The 16,810-nt window shown below is 43.4% G+C and overlaps 1 protein-coding gene across 8 annotated transcripts in view; it reads left to right on the top strand.

The window, feature by feature from the left end:
* Positions 1-16,810, top strand: part of SLC14A2 (solute carrier family 14 member 2) — a 442,098-nt gene that overhangs the window by 143,221 nt on the left and 282,067 nt on the right. The gene's annotated exons all lie outside the window — the stretch shown is intronic.

Below are 16,810 nucleotides of genomic sequence, written 5' to 3'. Positions count from 1 at the left end.
GTGTCTCAAGGGTCTTCGACTTCTTTGTGTCCCCCACAGTATCTAGGACTAATGTCTAGGCACTGAATAACTACTAATTCAGTTCCCATCTCTCCTAATTCCCGAACCTTCTGTAGAGCCTAGCTCATCTCCTCTTGCCCCTCAAAATCTACTCTAGCCGCTCAAATCATCTATGCCAGTGACATTCAGAGGCAAATCCCAGAGTTTAAGAATTCATTGCTTTCCTAAAAGCTTCGGGCAGGTTTGTCTTGCGTCTCCAGACAGTCCATTTCTGAGGCGAGGGGCCATGTCTTATGCATACTTCCTCATCCCTCACCGCCCTCCCCAGCTTACACAGAGAGTGGGTGCTCAGTGTGTGTTCTGTTTGCCTAAAGGCTCTCCAGCTGGTGATCTGGTTTCCAAGGCAGGGAAACACTTGCATTGTAAACTGGTTTATTAAAATACGTGCTCACCATCCTCATCTTTTAGAAGCCAACAATCTAAAAATATGCCTCAGAGAGAAAGGGCACACAGACAATTGAAAAGACAAAAACTAGGAGCAGACCGTATCTAAAAATATCAGGATTCTGAACAGAAAAGGGAGTTTTATAGCGTTACATGTTGAAAGCTTGTCCAAAACAGATCTCTTTCTCTCTGCCCCTGCCACCCCTAATTTATTCACTTCTTTTCTCTTTCACTTCCTCTCTTCCAATATTTAAACATTAAAAAGGTCAAAACAGAATCCAATGGACAGCAAACACCCATGTCCATCACTGCTTGTTCTCTTCCCCCCAAACTGACTAGCACATAGTGGCACTCCTGTCAGGTGGCTTAGATGAAAGTCCTCTCTCCTTCCTCTGGTAGCATTTGGTGACCTTCTGACACAGCACTGAGAAGTTGTCCTGGACTGTAGTCATGGTGTGTGAGGTTTCTATCCCTTATTACAGTATAGACCCCTTAACTGAAGGGACTGTGTCCCATTCATCCCCAGGAGCCCTAGGGTACAGTGCAGTGTTTTTGGTATAGAAAGGTGACCTTTCGCTAAGGGAATAAGTGAGCTATTATTTGAAAACATAATTCTCTCCAGGGCTTGACAGCCCATGGACACACTGATATTAATAACCACAATTTGGGCCCACACAGCTCCCACCTACACAACCAGACAGTCTGTCACACATTGACTCTATCTGAATCAGGAATGAAAAAAAGGGGCACCTCCACAATTACATCGAATGGAATCTCAGACAGACCCTCATATAAAGAACGGATGGGACAGGTTAGAACTGCTGTGTTTGGCAGAAGCAGCTTTGCTGTCTGCAGAGGCTCTAAAGCAACAAGAGGGCCCCAGAGCTCAGTGCCTGGACCAAATGGCCATCTCAGGAGTCAGAACCAGAGCAAGGCAACATGGCCCTGGCAGCCGACTCCGCCTTAACCAGGGCTGCTCTGCTCCTCCCAGTTTCATAGTTTGGGATTCTATGTAGGATTTTGTTTGAAGAAAGTCTTCCATTAATCAGAAAATAAACCACTAGATTACAAGAAAGTTTCCTAATCACTTTCCATGGGACAAAATGCCACTGCTCATGCCTGCCTTCTCCCTGCGAGCACCCCTTGATCACTGTCCCCAGAATTGCTTTAGATGGATGACCATTGGGCTGTGGAATTTGAGCTGGGCGAATGTGACTACCAGGTGTCCTTTGCTGACTGGTGGAACCATGGAAAGTCATCTTTCTTCCTGCTCTCCCACGGACTTCAGGGCCCTTCTGCCCTCCACTCCCCTTCCGAACCATCTCATGAATGTTCTTTATTATGAGGAGTGAATAACTGAGTGTGAGAGCGAGCAGGGTTCTTAGAGAGCACCCGGACCAACTCCCTGGTCTTACAGATGAAGAAATCCACTACGAATTGTAGACAGGCAAAATGACTTGCCCAGAGTCACATTGTTAGATGGTAGAGACTCTTTCTTCTTGGAGTGTTTGCATATGTAACAAGTTTAAAACATCACACTAAAAGAAACCAGGGATATAAGAGAATTTCTAGCATCAGCCACTTCCAGGTACAGCTGTATTCTGTCCAATGTAGGGAGATGTGGTTCTCCTGAAGCTATACCACAGAAACTTCTTTTTCTGCTAAACTTTTGATAGTTTCAACCAAATGAGAGTGGCCTTGAACTCCAAGACAAATATTTACCTCCCATCTTCCCCAATTTACCTGCCTCGGGCATATGCTAGACAGGCTTTGCTGGAGTTGCCCTCTCTTCCCACCAAGTTGGAGACAGAGCTTCTCTGGGGACCAGAGTTTGTGGTGTGGCACCAGCTTGACAGCATCCCTGTGAATGGAATCCACCAAGGCCTGGCACTGTCTGCTGGCTCACACTCATTCCTGTCTCCCCTCGCCTACCCCTTCTCCCATGAAACCTCCCCCCCAATCAAGAGTGCTGTGTTTCCCAAACCCCATTTCACAGCTGTATTGTTTTATATGGCCCCTCCAAAATACCTTGAATAGTCCCTTTCTATTGCTTCCATTTTCTGAAAACTCCAGCTGCTCCTCTGAAACCATCCAAATCTAATTAACCGCATAAGCTGGAGTTAGGGAGAGTGGCTCACTTTCGGGTCCTTAGCATACCCATTCAGGCCTTCTTTCAATATGGGCACAAAACCAGGAATTTCTAATAATTGTGTCTATGGGCCAGGAAGGAAAAAAAAGAAAAGGAAAAGAAAGAAAGCAAGCTGCTAATAAGTAGGTCTGTGAAAGCAGGGAGATCGGCACCTCCCATGAACTTGGCAGCCTGGCCCCGAGAAACTCGGAGACAATGCGACCAGGGGATCTAACAGCTTAGCCTCCTGACTCAAATCTTGTGAGAACGTACCGGGCTGTGAATAGAGATCGGAGTCTCAGCTCTAAATTGTCCCAGCTCGGACTCATTGAAATGTCTTCTCACAGAATGAGAAAAGTTTGCAGAATGTCAATGAGGCTGTGCTTAGACGTAGAAGATGGAGAAACTCCGAGGTTTATTCCTGAATGCCATGGATTAAGACAAAGTGGCACATTGGGTCTTTGCCAGGCGGCCTCGAAGGGAGGGGGCCGTGCTATGTGGGGAGCTGTCAGGGATGGAAGCTACCTGGGCATGGACTGCTTCCTGGGGTGTCACACTGGGGCTGGGGCCTTTGGTAGTCACTACTCAGTCCTCACTGCTCGTGTAGCAAATGAGAAGAGAGACTCAGAGGGGAAGGGGCTTCAGCATGCCCTCCTCTGTCTGGGCCCCCCCGCCTCTTCTTTGCTGCCTCCCCAGAACAGCCTTCCTCACCATTTCCATTCAGTCCCCTCTCTTTGCCAAAAGAGGCCATGTGTAAATAAATGTCTGGACCTATCCATCCAGACCGGTTTCAAATGCCAGCTCCTCAGCTTATCACCCCTGCAAACCTCTTTCTCTTCCCTGGGCTGCTATAGCTCTTGAGCCACTCTCAAACCTGCTCAGCCCTGGCATCCTAGCACACATTTTGGATATTTTACTCCCTACTCTAGATGGCTGATTCTGGGGGTCTGGGACAGCATCATATACTTCTGGTATTCCCCACAATTCCTTAGCTTCAGAGGTAATTAAACTTGTTTGAATAGAAGCATGACTAACCCAAGCTGAGCCTGGCATTCAGGTCTGCTAATTCTCACAATAATTCAAAATTCCACCACACTATGCTTAAAGGTTTTCCTGATGGCTGGTCAGTTTACTTACTTTGATCATTGTCAGAGTAAAAGTGAAGGAAGAACAGGGGAATTGCCCTTCTGTAGTAGTGGTACATTGAAGGTAGACAAATTATAAGAAGAATTAACTTATATACACGTGTGTGTGTTCTATATGTATATATGTGTGTGTATACAAATGTATATCTAACCACACATATATGGAATGGGATTGAATGTGTTTATAAATGAGCAATACAACGAGAGAGAAAATAGTTTTCTTCTGGAAAGAAGTCCGTTGTTTCTCATTGTAAAGAAAAAGAACTGCGGGTGTTTGTAAGCAGTATAAATTAGGGAATGCATGATTTTAGAATAGTGCTTGGCCCCTAGGGAGCATGACTTGTTCTGTTCATTTTTATTATCAGTGTCTCAGGTTGTTTGTCCAGGAGTGGGAATGGGTTGTCTCTTATGAATAGGAATTCACTCCCAAAGGCTCACTAGCGAGCTTTTATTGAAAAAAACTAAAGCACTATTCTCTAGTCACATCTTTACTCCTGGTGACGGTGATCTGAAGCCCATTTGTAGCCCCACATATGAAGAGTGACAGAACTAGAACAGTGTGAGTCGCAAGCTTTTCCAGGTCCTGGAATCTTCTTCATATGAAATCACAGACAGGTCAACAAGTCGAGTGGACCCTCTGGGAATGAGGAGAGCAGTGGTCCTCTCTCCTTCCTCCTCCCTCCTCTCTCTCCCCTGCCCACCCTTCAAACCTCAGCAGCCCCAGTGGGGCTCAGGGACTTCCTAAGCCTCCTAGCTCAGAGGAATGCTATGCAAAAACCTCTGCTTTCCTCTGATGTCCCAGCTTTACAGAGTTGGAGTTAGAAATTCTGGGTGCAGGTCTCCATTTTGCCTTTTTCTAGCTCTGCGGCCTTTTGCAATCATTCCCCTAATCTTGCCTGGAAAATGGTCATTATAGGCATTTCTTAATTTCTGTACAAAACAGTGTGCATCCCTGCTCCGTGGAGCTTGACGAACACACATAACAATGAGACTTCTTGGTCTTGGCAGTCTTCTTTGCTACTCTTGCTATTTAGAGAAGAAATGGAGGATTAGAGACATTTAGTCCTGTCCTTAGTATCACAGAGGTCCCGGGTCACCTTTAGCTTCTACCTCATTGCTCTTTCTCCTGTCTCACTTGGGTGGCTCTCTTGATGAAGAGGAGACACTTGTGTTTTGGTGGTTCTGGTCATTGATTCCAGAGCCAGAAGGAGTAGGTTCAAGTCATAGCTCCAACATCTGGCTTAGAATGAGCACTATATGTGTGTTCTATTATTATTACTTTCACTATTATTATTATTGCTATTGTTGTTACCATTCATTGTTTTTCTAGGACTGTGAAGGGGCTCTCTCTTGTGTGCTCAGCACACATAAATTGTCCAATTAGGGCTGCAACTGGAGCTAGATTATCCCATAAACAGACTAAGCAATACACTCAAGCAAAGCAAAGGAACCAAAAGAAAAAGACAAAGACAACTTCAATAAACTTAGTTTTGTAATCAGAAAATTCCATCAGCAGAGGTAGAGTAAGCATAACTAGATTTTTCAGTGTTTCCTTTCCAAAGGACTCACCATGAAGCAGAGCACACCCTGGAGGAGAGAACAGAGCACAGCTGCCTCCCCCATCAGGAGTCTGGACCCAGCCCTTCAGCTTCCTCAGCTGAGCTCCTCTAGCTCCCTCTACTCACTTGCCACAGTGGTCACCATACTCACATCATTCCTTCTGGGCTTAGTCTTCCCCTTCACCTAGCGGCCTCCTTCTTGGCCTCACTCCACATTTGTTGTCCTCTTCTGTCTCCTCCTTAGTGTGTGCCGGCTGGATCAGTCACAGAAAAGGTTTGTGAAGGAGTCAGACTCAGAGCTCTGTCCAGCAGGTGCCCTAGGTGGGGAAGCCACTTTTGAGAGCCAAAGATACAAAGGCAGTAACGTAGCTCATGCCGAGGATCCCTCCGTCACCACTCACATCTACAGCAGCGACAGTGTGCAATATGCAAGGTGGATCTCAGCACTGTGAGCTAGAGGGTTGTCTATCACTTTCTACCTTCCTCTTTAGGATCTTTCTTTTTCCTTTAGTGTCTTCCCCTCTCCCGCCACCCAGAAGCTGCCCACTAGCTGTCTACTGGCTGCCCAGGGAAACCAGCTGCAGGCTTCTACCCAGGACATACCTCCCCATGACCAGAACCTGAGATTGAATCTCTGTCGCCTCCTTCCCCACCTCCACACATACCTGTGGTGTGTTTCTCATTATTGAGAGAATTGGCTCAGCCGGTACCTGGCAGAGTACTTATCCATACAAAGGCATTCATGGATACTGATAGATTCCATCTATTTCATCAGCGTGATCTATGCACTTCAGACTGGAACAGAATTTATATGTAAAGGTAGAATATTAGGCCAAATACCAGGCCAGTAGGAGAGCACTTGAAGGACAAAGGCTGGGACGTGCTGGTATCATTTCAAGTCACACTACATGCTGAGGCCTTGCGTGAGGAAGGAGGAGGAAAATCTGTCAGAATCACAGTTCCATTTGGCTAAGGGGAGGGGAACCAGTTATCCAGCAGCATGTAAACAAGAAATGTATTCCTTTGACTAGAATTTTTTACTTTTATATTTTAGATTTGTAGCTTTGAGATTTTCAGTTTTGGATTAGAGGAATGTTAGAACTATGAAGGGCTTGGGAGATTTTCTAACCTACCCTCCTTATTTTATAAATGTGAAAATAACCCAGAAAAGGAAATGACTTGACCAAGGTCCCACAGTGAGGTGGTGGCCTATGTGTTTGGGGAAAATGACCAAGATGCCTAGGAAGAAAAGGAAACTGCACATAAAGAATTACCATCCATGGATGTGAGAGTGATCTGGCTGTGACATCTGTCACCCCATTGATCTCCAGGGTTGATTCAGCTGATCTGGCTGGCTAAACAGGTGTCCCCTTCCCACCTCACCACTCTATGTGTGTCCCTTTCGAAGATCACACTAGGTCAAAAAGGACAACTTTCCCCCATAGAGGAGGGAAGTTCTTGGGTCAAGGGTATACGAGTAGCTGTACTCCCTGCTAGAAACTCCAAACCAGCTCTCAAGGTCCGTTTGTAGGAGAACGTAGGATAGTCAAGCTTCTAAGACTCCAGATACATCCAAATGAGACACTACAGGTGGCAGTATGCCTTTCTTTAAAAATAAATAAGTAAATAAATAATTAAGTAAAAAAAATTTAAATTACCATTTACCCACTTTAAATGACAAATTGACAAATCCGTTAGCAAGCAGGTTGAAACATCATGTCAACCTGTGTTTTGACATTTTAGCGACCTTGTGACCTTGCAAAAGTCACTCTCCTGGTAGTGTGCTGGAGTTGGCTCACACCGAGCCAATTGTGCTCATCTTTTCCTGTCTTCACTTTCAGTAACTTCACAACGGTAGCTTGAAATTGGCCGTGATAGAAGTATTTATACCACAGAAAACAGCAAATCTCAGCTTCCTCATAATTTTGATTTGATTTGCCTTAACTCCTTGTTCTTCTCACACCGACGAGAAATTGATCCTATTGGACATTGAAGAATTCCAAATACTGTTAATAACCAATAAATACCCAAGATGTGAATCATCCAACTAAATTAAATCTTTCATGAAATCTTTGGTCATTCAACAGTAGAATGGCAGGGCTTAAGATGCAGTGACCATCTTCAGCCAAAAGAAGCCAACAAACAGCTTGAGTTGTTAGGATGTTGTAATGGGCATTCATGAATGGAATGAGTGACTGCAACCAGCTCACCTAGGAAAGGCTAAGATTCTGCTAGGTAAAAGTAATTACTCTGTATGAGTCTCAGTCAACATGGAAAAACAAATAAATACTATCACTGCTCATCTTTTCCTCTTTCCATCCCCTCCCCTTCTCCCCACCATGTAAGAAGGAATTAGCCCTGACTGCCTAGAGCAGAAAGATGGGGCAATTCAATCTCTGATGAAAAAGACTCATCAGTTTCCAGCTTTCTTTTCCAGTATCCTTGTACCTACCTACTCCTCTTTGGGGCCAAACCATAAGGGTAACTGGTCTCGTCTGTCTATCTTAGGAAATCATTTTTTACACTAGTTCTCATATATGATTTCATGTGGTGCTCAACCTAGGTGCATTTTCATGTTAAAGGAGGTCATTAGGAAAATGTAAGGCTTAATCCAAAGAAACATCACATATTTAATGGGGAAATATCAAGGATCCAAGGTAAGTATGTTATATATGGCTGGGGTGGCTGAAGGATAGTGTTCCAGTGGAGGGAAAGCTGAGATTAACCTTATACATGTACATATAAACGTTTTATGCTAGGAAAATTGTTCTAGTGTATCGTCCATAGCACTTTCACTTAATCTCTTTTAACAGTAAAAACAAAGCTGCAGTATGTGTGTGTGTGTATATAAATATAAATATATACACACACACATATTTCATACATGAGATTGCTCCAGATTATATTTCCATTATTAAACACCTACTGTTCACTATACACGGTGCTAAGCTCTCGGATACAATGGGAAGCCAAGCAGACGTGGTGACTCTTTGTGAAGCCTACAGTCTAGGGCATACGCCCTCTAAAAGGCCTAGCAAGAATCAAGTACAAGACTCCTGATAACAAGTACAGAATTTTTTCTACTATGTTATGGCTGTTTCCCAGGGAAGTTATAGGAAATGGCAAAATACGTATTGGTAGATTTTTCACCCCAGAGGCACCCTGCATCAGACCGGATCCTTGATGAAACTGATGGACTGAGAACTGTCCAGGCTTTAGGCAAAGCCGTCTTCTGGGAGCAACACTGTGGGAGTGAATTGACGCTTTCTCCGTCTTTTCCTTCTCTGTTGCTGACACACATTCTTTCCCCATCTGAGAGGGGACTCTGTTAGGAAACACTTGGAGGATAGCAATGGGTTAATCCCTTCATGGAAAAGGGATTTAAAGGCTGAACATGAGGGAGAACCCAAAAGCCCCTACCTCAACCACCCCCACCGACCTTGTTTCGTTTTTCCCTGGGGTCCTCCAGAAATCCCAAGGAGAATCAGCCACAGGGAAAAATTCAGGCAGGCCTGAGAATGAGGACTGACAAGGAAGTGAATCCAGGCAACTCTATCATCTGCTCCGTGGGAGAGGAGGCTGGTGAGCTCGGAGGCCTGTTTTTCCCTTAACAGATGCAAGAAAAGAGCCGGAAAAGGTCAGAGATAAATGCAGCCCTCACTTTGTTCTGCATATTCAAAAGAACTTCTCTAAAGAAAGACCGAAAATATATGTGTGTTCACTCAACCTTTTCCTGTCAGGCGCAGGGTTCCAGATATGGAAATGACAGAGTAACCGCTGATGAAATTTTTGCAGGTCTGTGCAACAGCAGCGCTTATGAGCAGGGCCCCCAAAGAGTACGCTTCACACGGGACCCATCAATCTGCCTAGAGAAAGGGAAGCAATGGAAACAGCATATTATCTTGAGAAATCACTCCCAGAAAGAAGCAAAAAGTTCACAGAGAGAATGCCAGGGAGGAGGAGAGAGAGGGAGACTAGAACACTGTCATCAGAAGTGGCTGGAATTGGAAACAGTCCAAGACCTCATCATGGCTGACATCCCCGCACATAATCAGAAATTCCTTTCAATTATGTGGGAAAAGTCTCTTTGCATTGTCAGCCCAGATGCCCCCGTGAAGAAATAGCATGAAATGAGTCTCAGGGAAATGTCAGCATGAGAGCGAGATCCGATTGCCGGTGGCTTGGTTGGGGGAAGGCAGGCCAGAGAGATGGGTCTGATGGGATAATCTGCTGTCCCCACCCAGAGAAAAACAACACCCCAAAGGCAAAGGGACTCTGTACCCCGGCTCAGCAGGATAGGCACTCATTTCTCAACATTAATTAAAAATGTTTAATCCTGTAACCCTGAAACATCTCTTCTGCTTCAGTTTCCACAACCAAGGACCCAATCTGCCTTTTCAACCATAACTCTCTCTATGCCCTTCTTTTCACCAAACTAGACTTTCTACTATTCTCCAAACATGCCTAGATCTTTCTAGGTGAAGTATTTCTTCTACCTGGGATCCCATCCACCTCTCATCCATCTCTCCAAACCTTATTACACTTCAAAGACCATCCCCCATGTGAGTCTACAATTGGTACACCCTGTCCTATGGCTCTTTCAACCACATAATGTCTAGCCTCAAACTTTATTAGTCTCAACTAATAACATTAATAATAAAAATAATAATAATAGCCAATATTTATTGAGCCCTAACACCATGCTAAATTAATTTAATCCTTATACAATCTGTAGAGTGGATAAACAGTGACACGATTTAATCCTCTTTGCAGAGAAATAAACTGAAGCTTAGCTAGGTAAAACTACTTATCTATAATTACACATATGGGCAAAGCCTAGATACAAACCTCAGCCCTTTGGACTTGAGATGCTCTGCTCTTTACTCCTGTGCTTTTCTGCCTCCCTTAATGTTACTTACTCTCTGTCTTCTATGGGGGAATTGCTGATCGCCTGTTTTGCAGATCTAGCACAGAGATGTTCAAAAAGCCAGTTGTAAATGATTGTATGTCTGTGTGTCTGACCTTTTTATTTACTCAATGCATATATTCCAAATACGAAACTCTCCACTGCTTGCCTTACAAGTAAATTCATTGAAGAATACCAGAATACTGTAATGAAACTTTCAAAAGGACATGGGATGGGGTCATCTGGCACAAAGATAACAAATGTTCTGGAAAAGAATTTGAAGGGTACTACCTTCTTAGATAAGACCTTGATTGGGAACTAGAAATTCTAAAATTAACTGTTATGATGAACAATTAACTTCCTCTACCAGATAGCAAAATTTCTACGTTATAATCCTGGGGTCGTAGCCTGTTAGATAAGGCTGGAGGTGACTCTAAGAGCATCTGGTGCAGCTCCTTTTCATTATAGGTGGGAAATCTAAGGTGTAGGCTGAGGACAGATCTCGTTCATTCAGGTAGTTAGTGTCAGAGCTGGCACTGTTTAAGTGTGAAACCTAGAAAAGCCCAACTCACCAAGGAGACGTGGGACACTGGTAGAGTCTAATGCTTCTCAAGCTTTAGTCTGCGTTCAGATCGACTGCTGGTCATATTAATATGCAAATTCTGATTCAGTAAGCCCAGGGTGGGGCCTGCATTTCTAACAGGCTCTCAGATGATGCCCTTGCTAATGGTCCATGGACTGACTGTAGCTTAGGTAGCCAGTATCTAATCTAAACCAACTCTATCCAATAGAAATATAATGGGAGCCATATATGTCATTTTAAATTTTCTAGTAGCCACATTTTAAAAAGCAAAAAAGAAAAACCCAGGTAAATTAATTCTAATAATATTATTTATTGAGTCTAATATGTACATATTGTTATTTCAACATATAATAGATATAAAATATAATTAAATATTTTACTTTCTTTTGTCTATCTTAAGTCTTCAAAATCCAGTATGTAGTTTACATTTACAGCACAATTTAGGCTAGTCACATTTCAAATGTTCAATAGACATGTGTGGCTAGTGGCTACCAGATTAGACAGCATAGCTCCAGACCACCCTGCTGTCACTTGTAGACCATCTTGTGCAGTCTATTTCATTTGTAGTTTGAAACCCAACTATACAGCTCCTCGCTGAGAACAGAGCTCATTTCTGTGTATGCCCTGTGACATCCTGCCCGGGTCTGGGCACATACACATACAGTCCAGGAAGACTTGTTGATTTCAACTTGCCCCAACATTTTACAAACAGAGATCAGCCTTTCCCACCATCTTCACACATTTCTATTATTCAGCTCGGGCTTTCTTGTTCCTGCACTGGGTATGATGGAAGAAGAGGTGACTTTCAAGCTTCTTTCTTCTTCCAAGAGCCTATGATTTTATCCATTCCAACATTAGCTGCAGTTATTGTCCCAGATATCCACTCAGTCTCCTCTTTTTCTTCATTGTAAACAGTTCCTACATCCTTCCCTCATTCCCTCTTTTAAAAACTCATTAATCACCTTCACGCTCCCTCTGGAGCCAACTTCAGACGACTCTCAGATTTAGAGGCTTAAGTGGAACACTGGAGTCTAATAGAGGACAATTGGGGGCACTATATCAGATGCTCCTGTTTCTGTGTGCCCTCAGAATTCAGTCTTGTGTTTATATACAGACCTGAGACAAACGGCCCATGGTCAATGTGTTAAGTATCTAAGGATGAGTAGAGTGTAGCGGTTAAGCACACAGTCTCTGGGATCAGACAGCTTATGATCAAACACCAGTTCAGCTGGACAGCATATGTAAATTCTGTAAACTTCAGTGTCTCCTAATAGCTATGAGTTTAAATGAGATAACCCAAGTACAGGACTTAAGACAGTCCCCTACAAATTGGTGCAAAATAAGTGGCCAGTGACTATTAAAGTTGGTGTTTTTTGAATTGTGTGGCAGGGGCCTGATCGTTACATGGCTCAGGCAGAAGAAACGCTGTGGCTAAAAAGGACTGAGCATGTTTGGGGTGGTGCCTAACTTAGAGCAAAGCTATTTTTCTTTTACATTAGACATTTGATCACTCTAATCTCAAAACCTTCTAATTTCAATCCTTCTCTTAAAATCCTGTTGCTTTTCCTTCCCATCACCTCACTACCCACCATTCATTGGTGACCTTCACCTGGCCCTTTAAGAAGCTGTCAAAGAACAGGTCATCTCAGAGAGCCCCACAAAGAGATCTCCTGGTTGAGAACCTTGTCTCCATGCTGCCCAAAGTCACCCTTGTACAGTTTGCAAATAAACAACTTCCTCCCTGGAAGAAAGAACAAATAGTTCATAATTGGCAATCTGCATAATGAGTGGTGCATCTATGCAAATATAACATTTGGAATAATCTATTAATATCTCAACTGTGATGTCTGTGGGCCACTACTTCCCATGCTAAAGAGTCAGAGCCAAATATTTTCTGACTCGTCTTGAGGTGAGAAGAGAGATTGACAAGCTGCTGTCTTCTTGGGGTTCCAATTAGAAATCTGGAGACCACCAGAGTTGGAAGGGATCTCAGAGGCTGTTCAATCCCTCCCCCGACGTTAAGGATGAGGAGTCAGAAGTCCAGAGAACCTGGAGGCTCCTGGGGCTCCTGTGCTGTCAGTAGCAGAACCAAGGTCACAAGCTAGTTGCAGACTCCCAGCCTCAGCCCTGCCTGAGATGCCAACACGTCTCTCCTGCTGATCAGGTTTTTGCTGCTACAGCATGTGGCCTTCCAAGTGGAATTGTCTCCAGCTCTGCCTCCCCTGTCTTCCCTTTCTCTTAACTCCTCCTACTGATCTAAACTTATAACCTAGAGAACTAGCTTCTAAGACTACAGGGCAGAAAGATTGGAGGACTCCGATCAAAAACATCTGGTCCCAAACAAGTGGCCATTTGTGAGTTAACTTAAAGATACAACTCCTGGGTTGGGCTGAACCCCCTTTGTTCTTAAAGTAGAGAGACTCTTGAACACACACACACACACACACACACACACACAAACACACACACACAAATAAAGCCTCAGATTTGCAAAGGTAACACTACTGACCCACCAGTACTGGAGGAGTACAGGACAGGTGCGGGGAGCAATCTGTGACATTTCCCTAACCCCTTTCCTGTCATCCCACGCTCACCAGCCAATCTTAGGCAGCCTCACCACTTCCATCATGCTCCTCCCCTTCCCTAGAGGCAACAGTAGCTCCTTCTGTCACCCAAATATCTAACAAGCAGCAGTGCATGTCCACATACCTGCTGGCCAGCACAGGGTGGGAAACTGGCCTTGCACAGAGCAATCGGTTACTCAATCAGACAATTAACCATTGCCCAAGTTGGAAGAGTAACAGTGTGAGTCTGGGAGGCTCAGGCTACACCCTGGCATGGACATTAATAAGCTATAAGTTCTCTATCCTTCTTTAAGGTACAGGGCAATGCTTTTTCTGGATTTGATCTCACTTCTCAGATTTAATTAATAGCCCCCCTCCTGCTCCAGCCTGTGAAAACCACCATTTTACTTTGTACAACTTATATTTCGCTGAGCTACTTACATGCCTCTCTTCCAGGCTAGATCGCGGATCTCTTTGTCTCCTGAAGTCCTGAGCATGTTGCACAGTGTCTGCCACAAATAAATGCCCAGCAAGTGTTTAACGAATGACAGAATGAGTAAATTAAGTCATAAAAACCTCTCCGGACTTCAATTTCTGCAGCAGGAAAATGAGATAGTTGAACTTTCTCGACTTAATTCTATGACTCTAAGATATTATTGAGCACCTGCTGTGTGCTCAAATTCTGCTAGTAGTTACCAAGAATCAAGGAAAGTATGAAACCTGCTCCTAGCCATCGCAAGTCTAGTTGGAAAGACAAACACGTTCAGTAAAGAAAATCATTTCAGGCTATATTGGTTGATTTAGGTTGATGCAACAGAGATTCAGAGAAGAGAGATCACTGACAGGTGGGACATTTAAAGATGGTTCTCAATGGCAGTGGATGTGTGGGCACAGGGAGGGAGAATCCCAAGAGGAGATGACTGTGTGAGCCATGGCATGGCTTTGGGGCTAGGCATATAAGCCAGTTTTCTGCAGATGGTGAATGGCAACCTCAGGAGCTATGGGCCTTCATTTCTGCACGTCAGTTCAATCAGAGACTTTTACAACTAGATTTTGGTTCTTTTCTCTTGCACGTACCTTTAGCTTCTCACTTTCTCTGTCTTAATAGAACATTTTATCATCAATGCTATGTTCCTTTACCTCCGAACCTCTTTAAAATGTGGATTATATCACTGCCTCCCCTGGTCAAACAGCTCTTGCAATATAGTGGCTTCTTCCACCATGTACTACTTTCTAAAGGCCATCAAAACAGCTGTAATTGCCAGATGCCAAAGTTCTTTCTTATTTCTGGTCCTCTTTGACCTCGACACTGATCCACTGACCTCCAGTCTACGTTTCTTGAAATGGCTCCTCCAGTTTCTGTGGTCTGTTCAACGGCGACTTCATCACAGACCTTGCTCACTGTCTTTTTCACTGACTGCTCAAGCACTCCCCCAAAACTGCTGAGAATCTCTACCATCAATCCCTTAATGGTTATACCATTTTATGTAACATTGGCTTCTACCAAAATGACTTATAAATCCCTGGTACTAGCCTCAACTTCTATCCTAATCTTTAGACACTGCCTTCCAACTTCCAAATAAACTCTCAGCCTGGAGTACTAACAACATCTCAAAACCAATGTTTAAAACCCAGCCCTTCCCATTTGCTCTTAATCTAGCTCTTCAGCCTCCACTCCCATTCCTCCCTTCTCCTGTCCTTCAACCACATTGATTCCAAACCTTAAGCCTTTACATTATCCCTCCACAACATCTCAGATCCATCCTCTTCTTTCCATTTCATGTACCTGAATTTTTGTTTGGGTGTTCTCTACCTCTTAGACACCTGCCATGTCACTCTCACTTCCTATCTATCCTGAACTCTTCTCTGGGTGAAAGCCTTCCAAGATTCTCCATTACCTACTAAACTTAAAATAAACCCTTGATCTGTGAATCCAAGATTCTGTCTTCTATGGCCCCAACTTCTGGCTTTACCTCCTACCACTACCTATCCAATCTCCCAATTACAAGGATCTTGATTGTTTCCCAAAGGCATCCCACAGATTATACATCCTTCAAAATTCCTGGGAAATTGCCATTTCCTTCTTGAACTCAGAAATTAATATAATCTCTATCTCCTTGTTTCTCCCCTTAGACACTTAGATATTTTATTTTGAATTTATATTTATTTATCTGTGGGCTCCAAACCAGACAGTACACTCCTAAAGCTAGGGGCTAAGTCTTCTGAATTCTCTGGAGTATTCTACATAGTGCTTTAAAGGCTCCCATTAAGAATTGAATTGAATTGAGCTGAACTGAACTGAATTGAATTACTGTCAAAGAGGTCTGAAGACAGCCCCCTTTATTCCTCATCTCCAGAGTAAAATATTTGGAAAACTACTTCTTGAGAAGAATCTGTGAGCTACAGCACAGTTAACATTTAGAATGGAACTTAGATGGCCATCTCCATCTCTAGAGTAAATTGACTTCAAAGACTTCTGGAAGTCATCTTTCCTTTAAAACTCTGACATAACATTATAAAGACAAATAGTTCAGCAGAAAGTGTCTATGATTGAACATCAATTGTCCTGAATTATAATTTATCCTGGCATATGCAACCACATTTATGGGCCAACATTTTACTAATGCTCTGTGAGGAGTAAAAAATTAAACTGTGATACAGTTCCTGCTCTTAAGTTTAAGATCTTGATGGAACTCTACAAGAAGAGAGACTATCTCTGTTTTATTCACCAAGGTGTCCATAAAGCCTAGAAAACATAAGTGTAAAATACAATTTTATTGAGTGAATCTGATGGGAAGATGATACTTGATCAAAAAGCTAATTAAATTAAAATCCAAGGTGGCAAATGACCAGCTAAACAACACAAGATGAAAAAGTGACTACATCACAGTAATACTTGAATTCCCCACCCCATCCTGATTCCCAAGAGTCTAACATGGTGCCTGGAACAACCCAGATGGGTATGGTAGAGATGTAACAACCACAGGTGTCATGGAATACAAACTACTACCTGGTACAATATCAACTCTCAAGTGTCCTCTACAAAATGTCATCCAGTTTCTACATGAATTCCCTCAAGAATAGTAAGCTTGCTGATATCGACACTGTTGGACAGCTCTCCATGTTAAAAAGACAATTCCTATATTGAGCCCAAAGCTGGCTTCTTATAAATTCCACACACTGGTCCTAATTCTGCCTCCAAAGTAACATAGTTAAACCTCTTTTCTCTTCTATGTGATGGCCTTTCCCATGTCTGAAGACAGCTATCAGGTCTCCATCATGTGAACTATTCTCCAAGCTGACTTCCGCTGCCCCCATTCTCTCGACCATTCCTCCTATGACCTGGTTTCAAAGCCACACTTCATAATTATTACTCTCCTCTGAATGTGCTACCAGGTACCCATGGACCCTCTAAAATGTGATTTCTAGGCTTGAGTGAAACACTTTATTTATGTTCTGTCCAAACTGTTACCTTCTACGG

The sequence above is a fragment of the Equus asinus genome, chromosome 7 (assembly GCF_041296235.1).
Source record: "Equus asinus isolate D_3611 breed Donkey chromosome 7, EquAss-T2T_v2, whole genome shotgun sequence".
Classification (NCBI taxonomy): Eukaryota; Metazoa; Chordata; class Mammalia; order Perissodactyla; family Equidae; genus Equus; species Equus asinus.
Note: the sequence above shows the minus strand (reverse complement) of the source record. Positions and strands in the feature narration are given on the sequence as shown.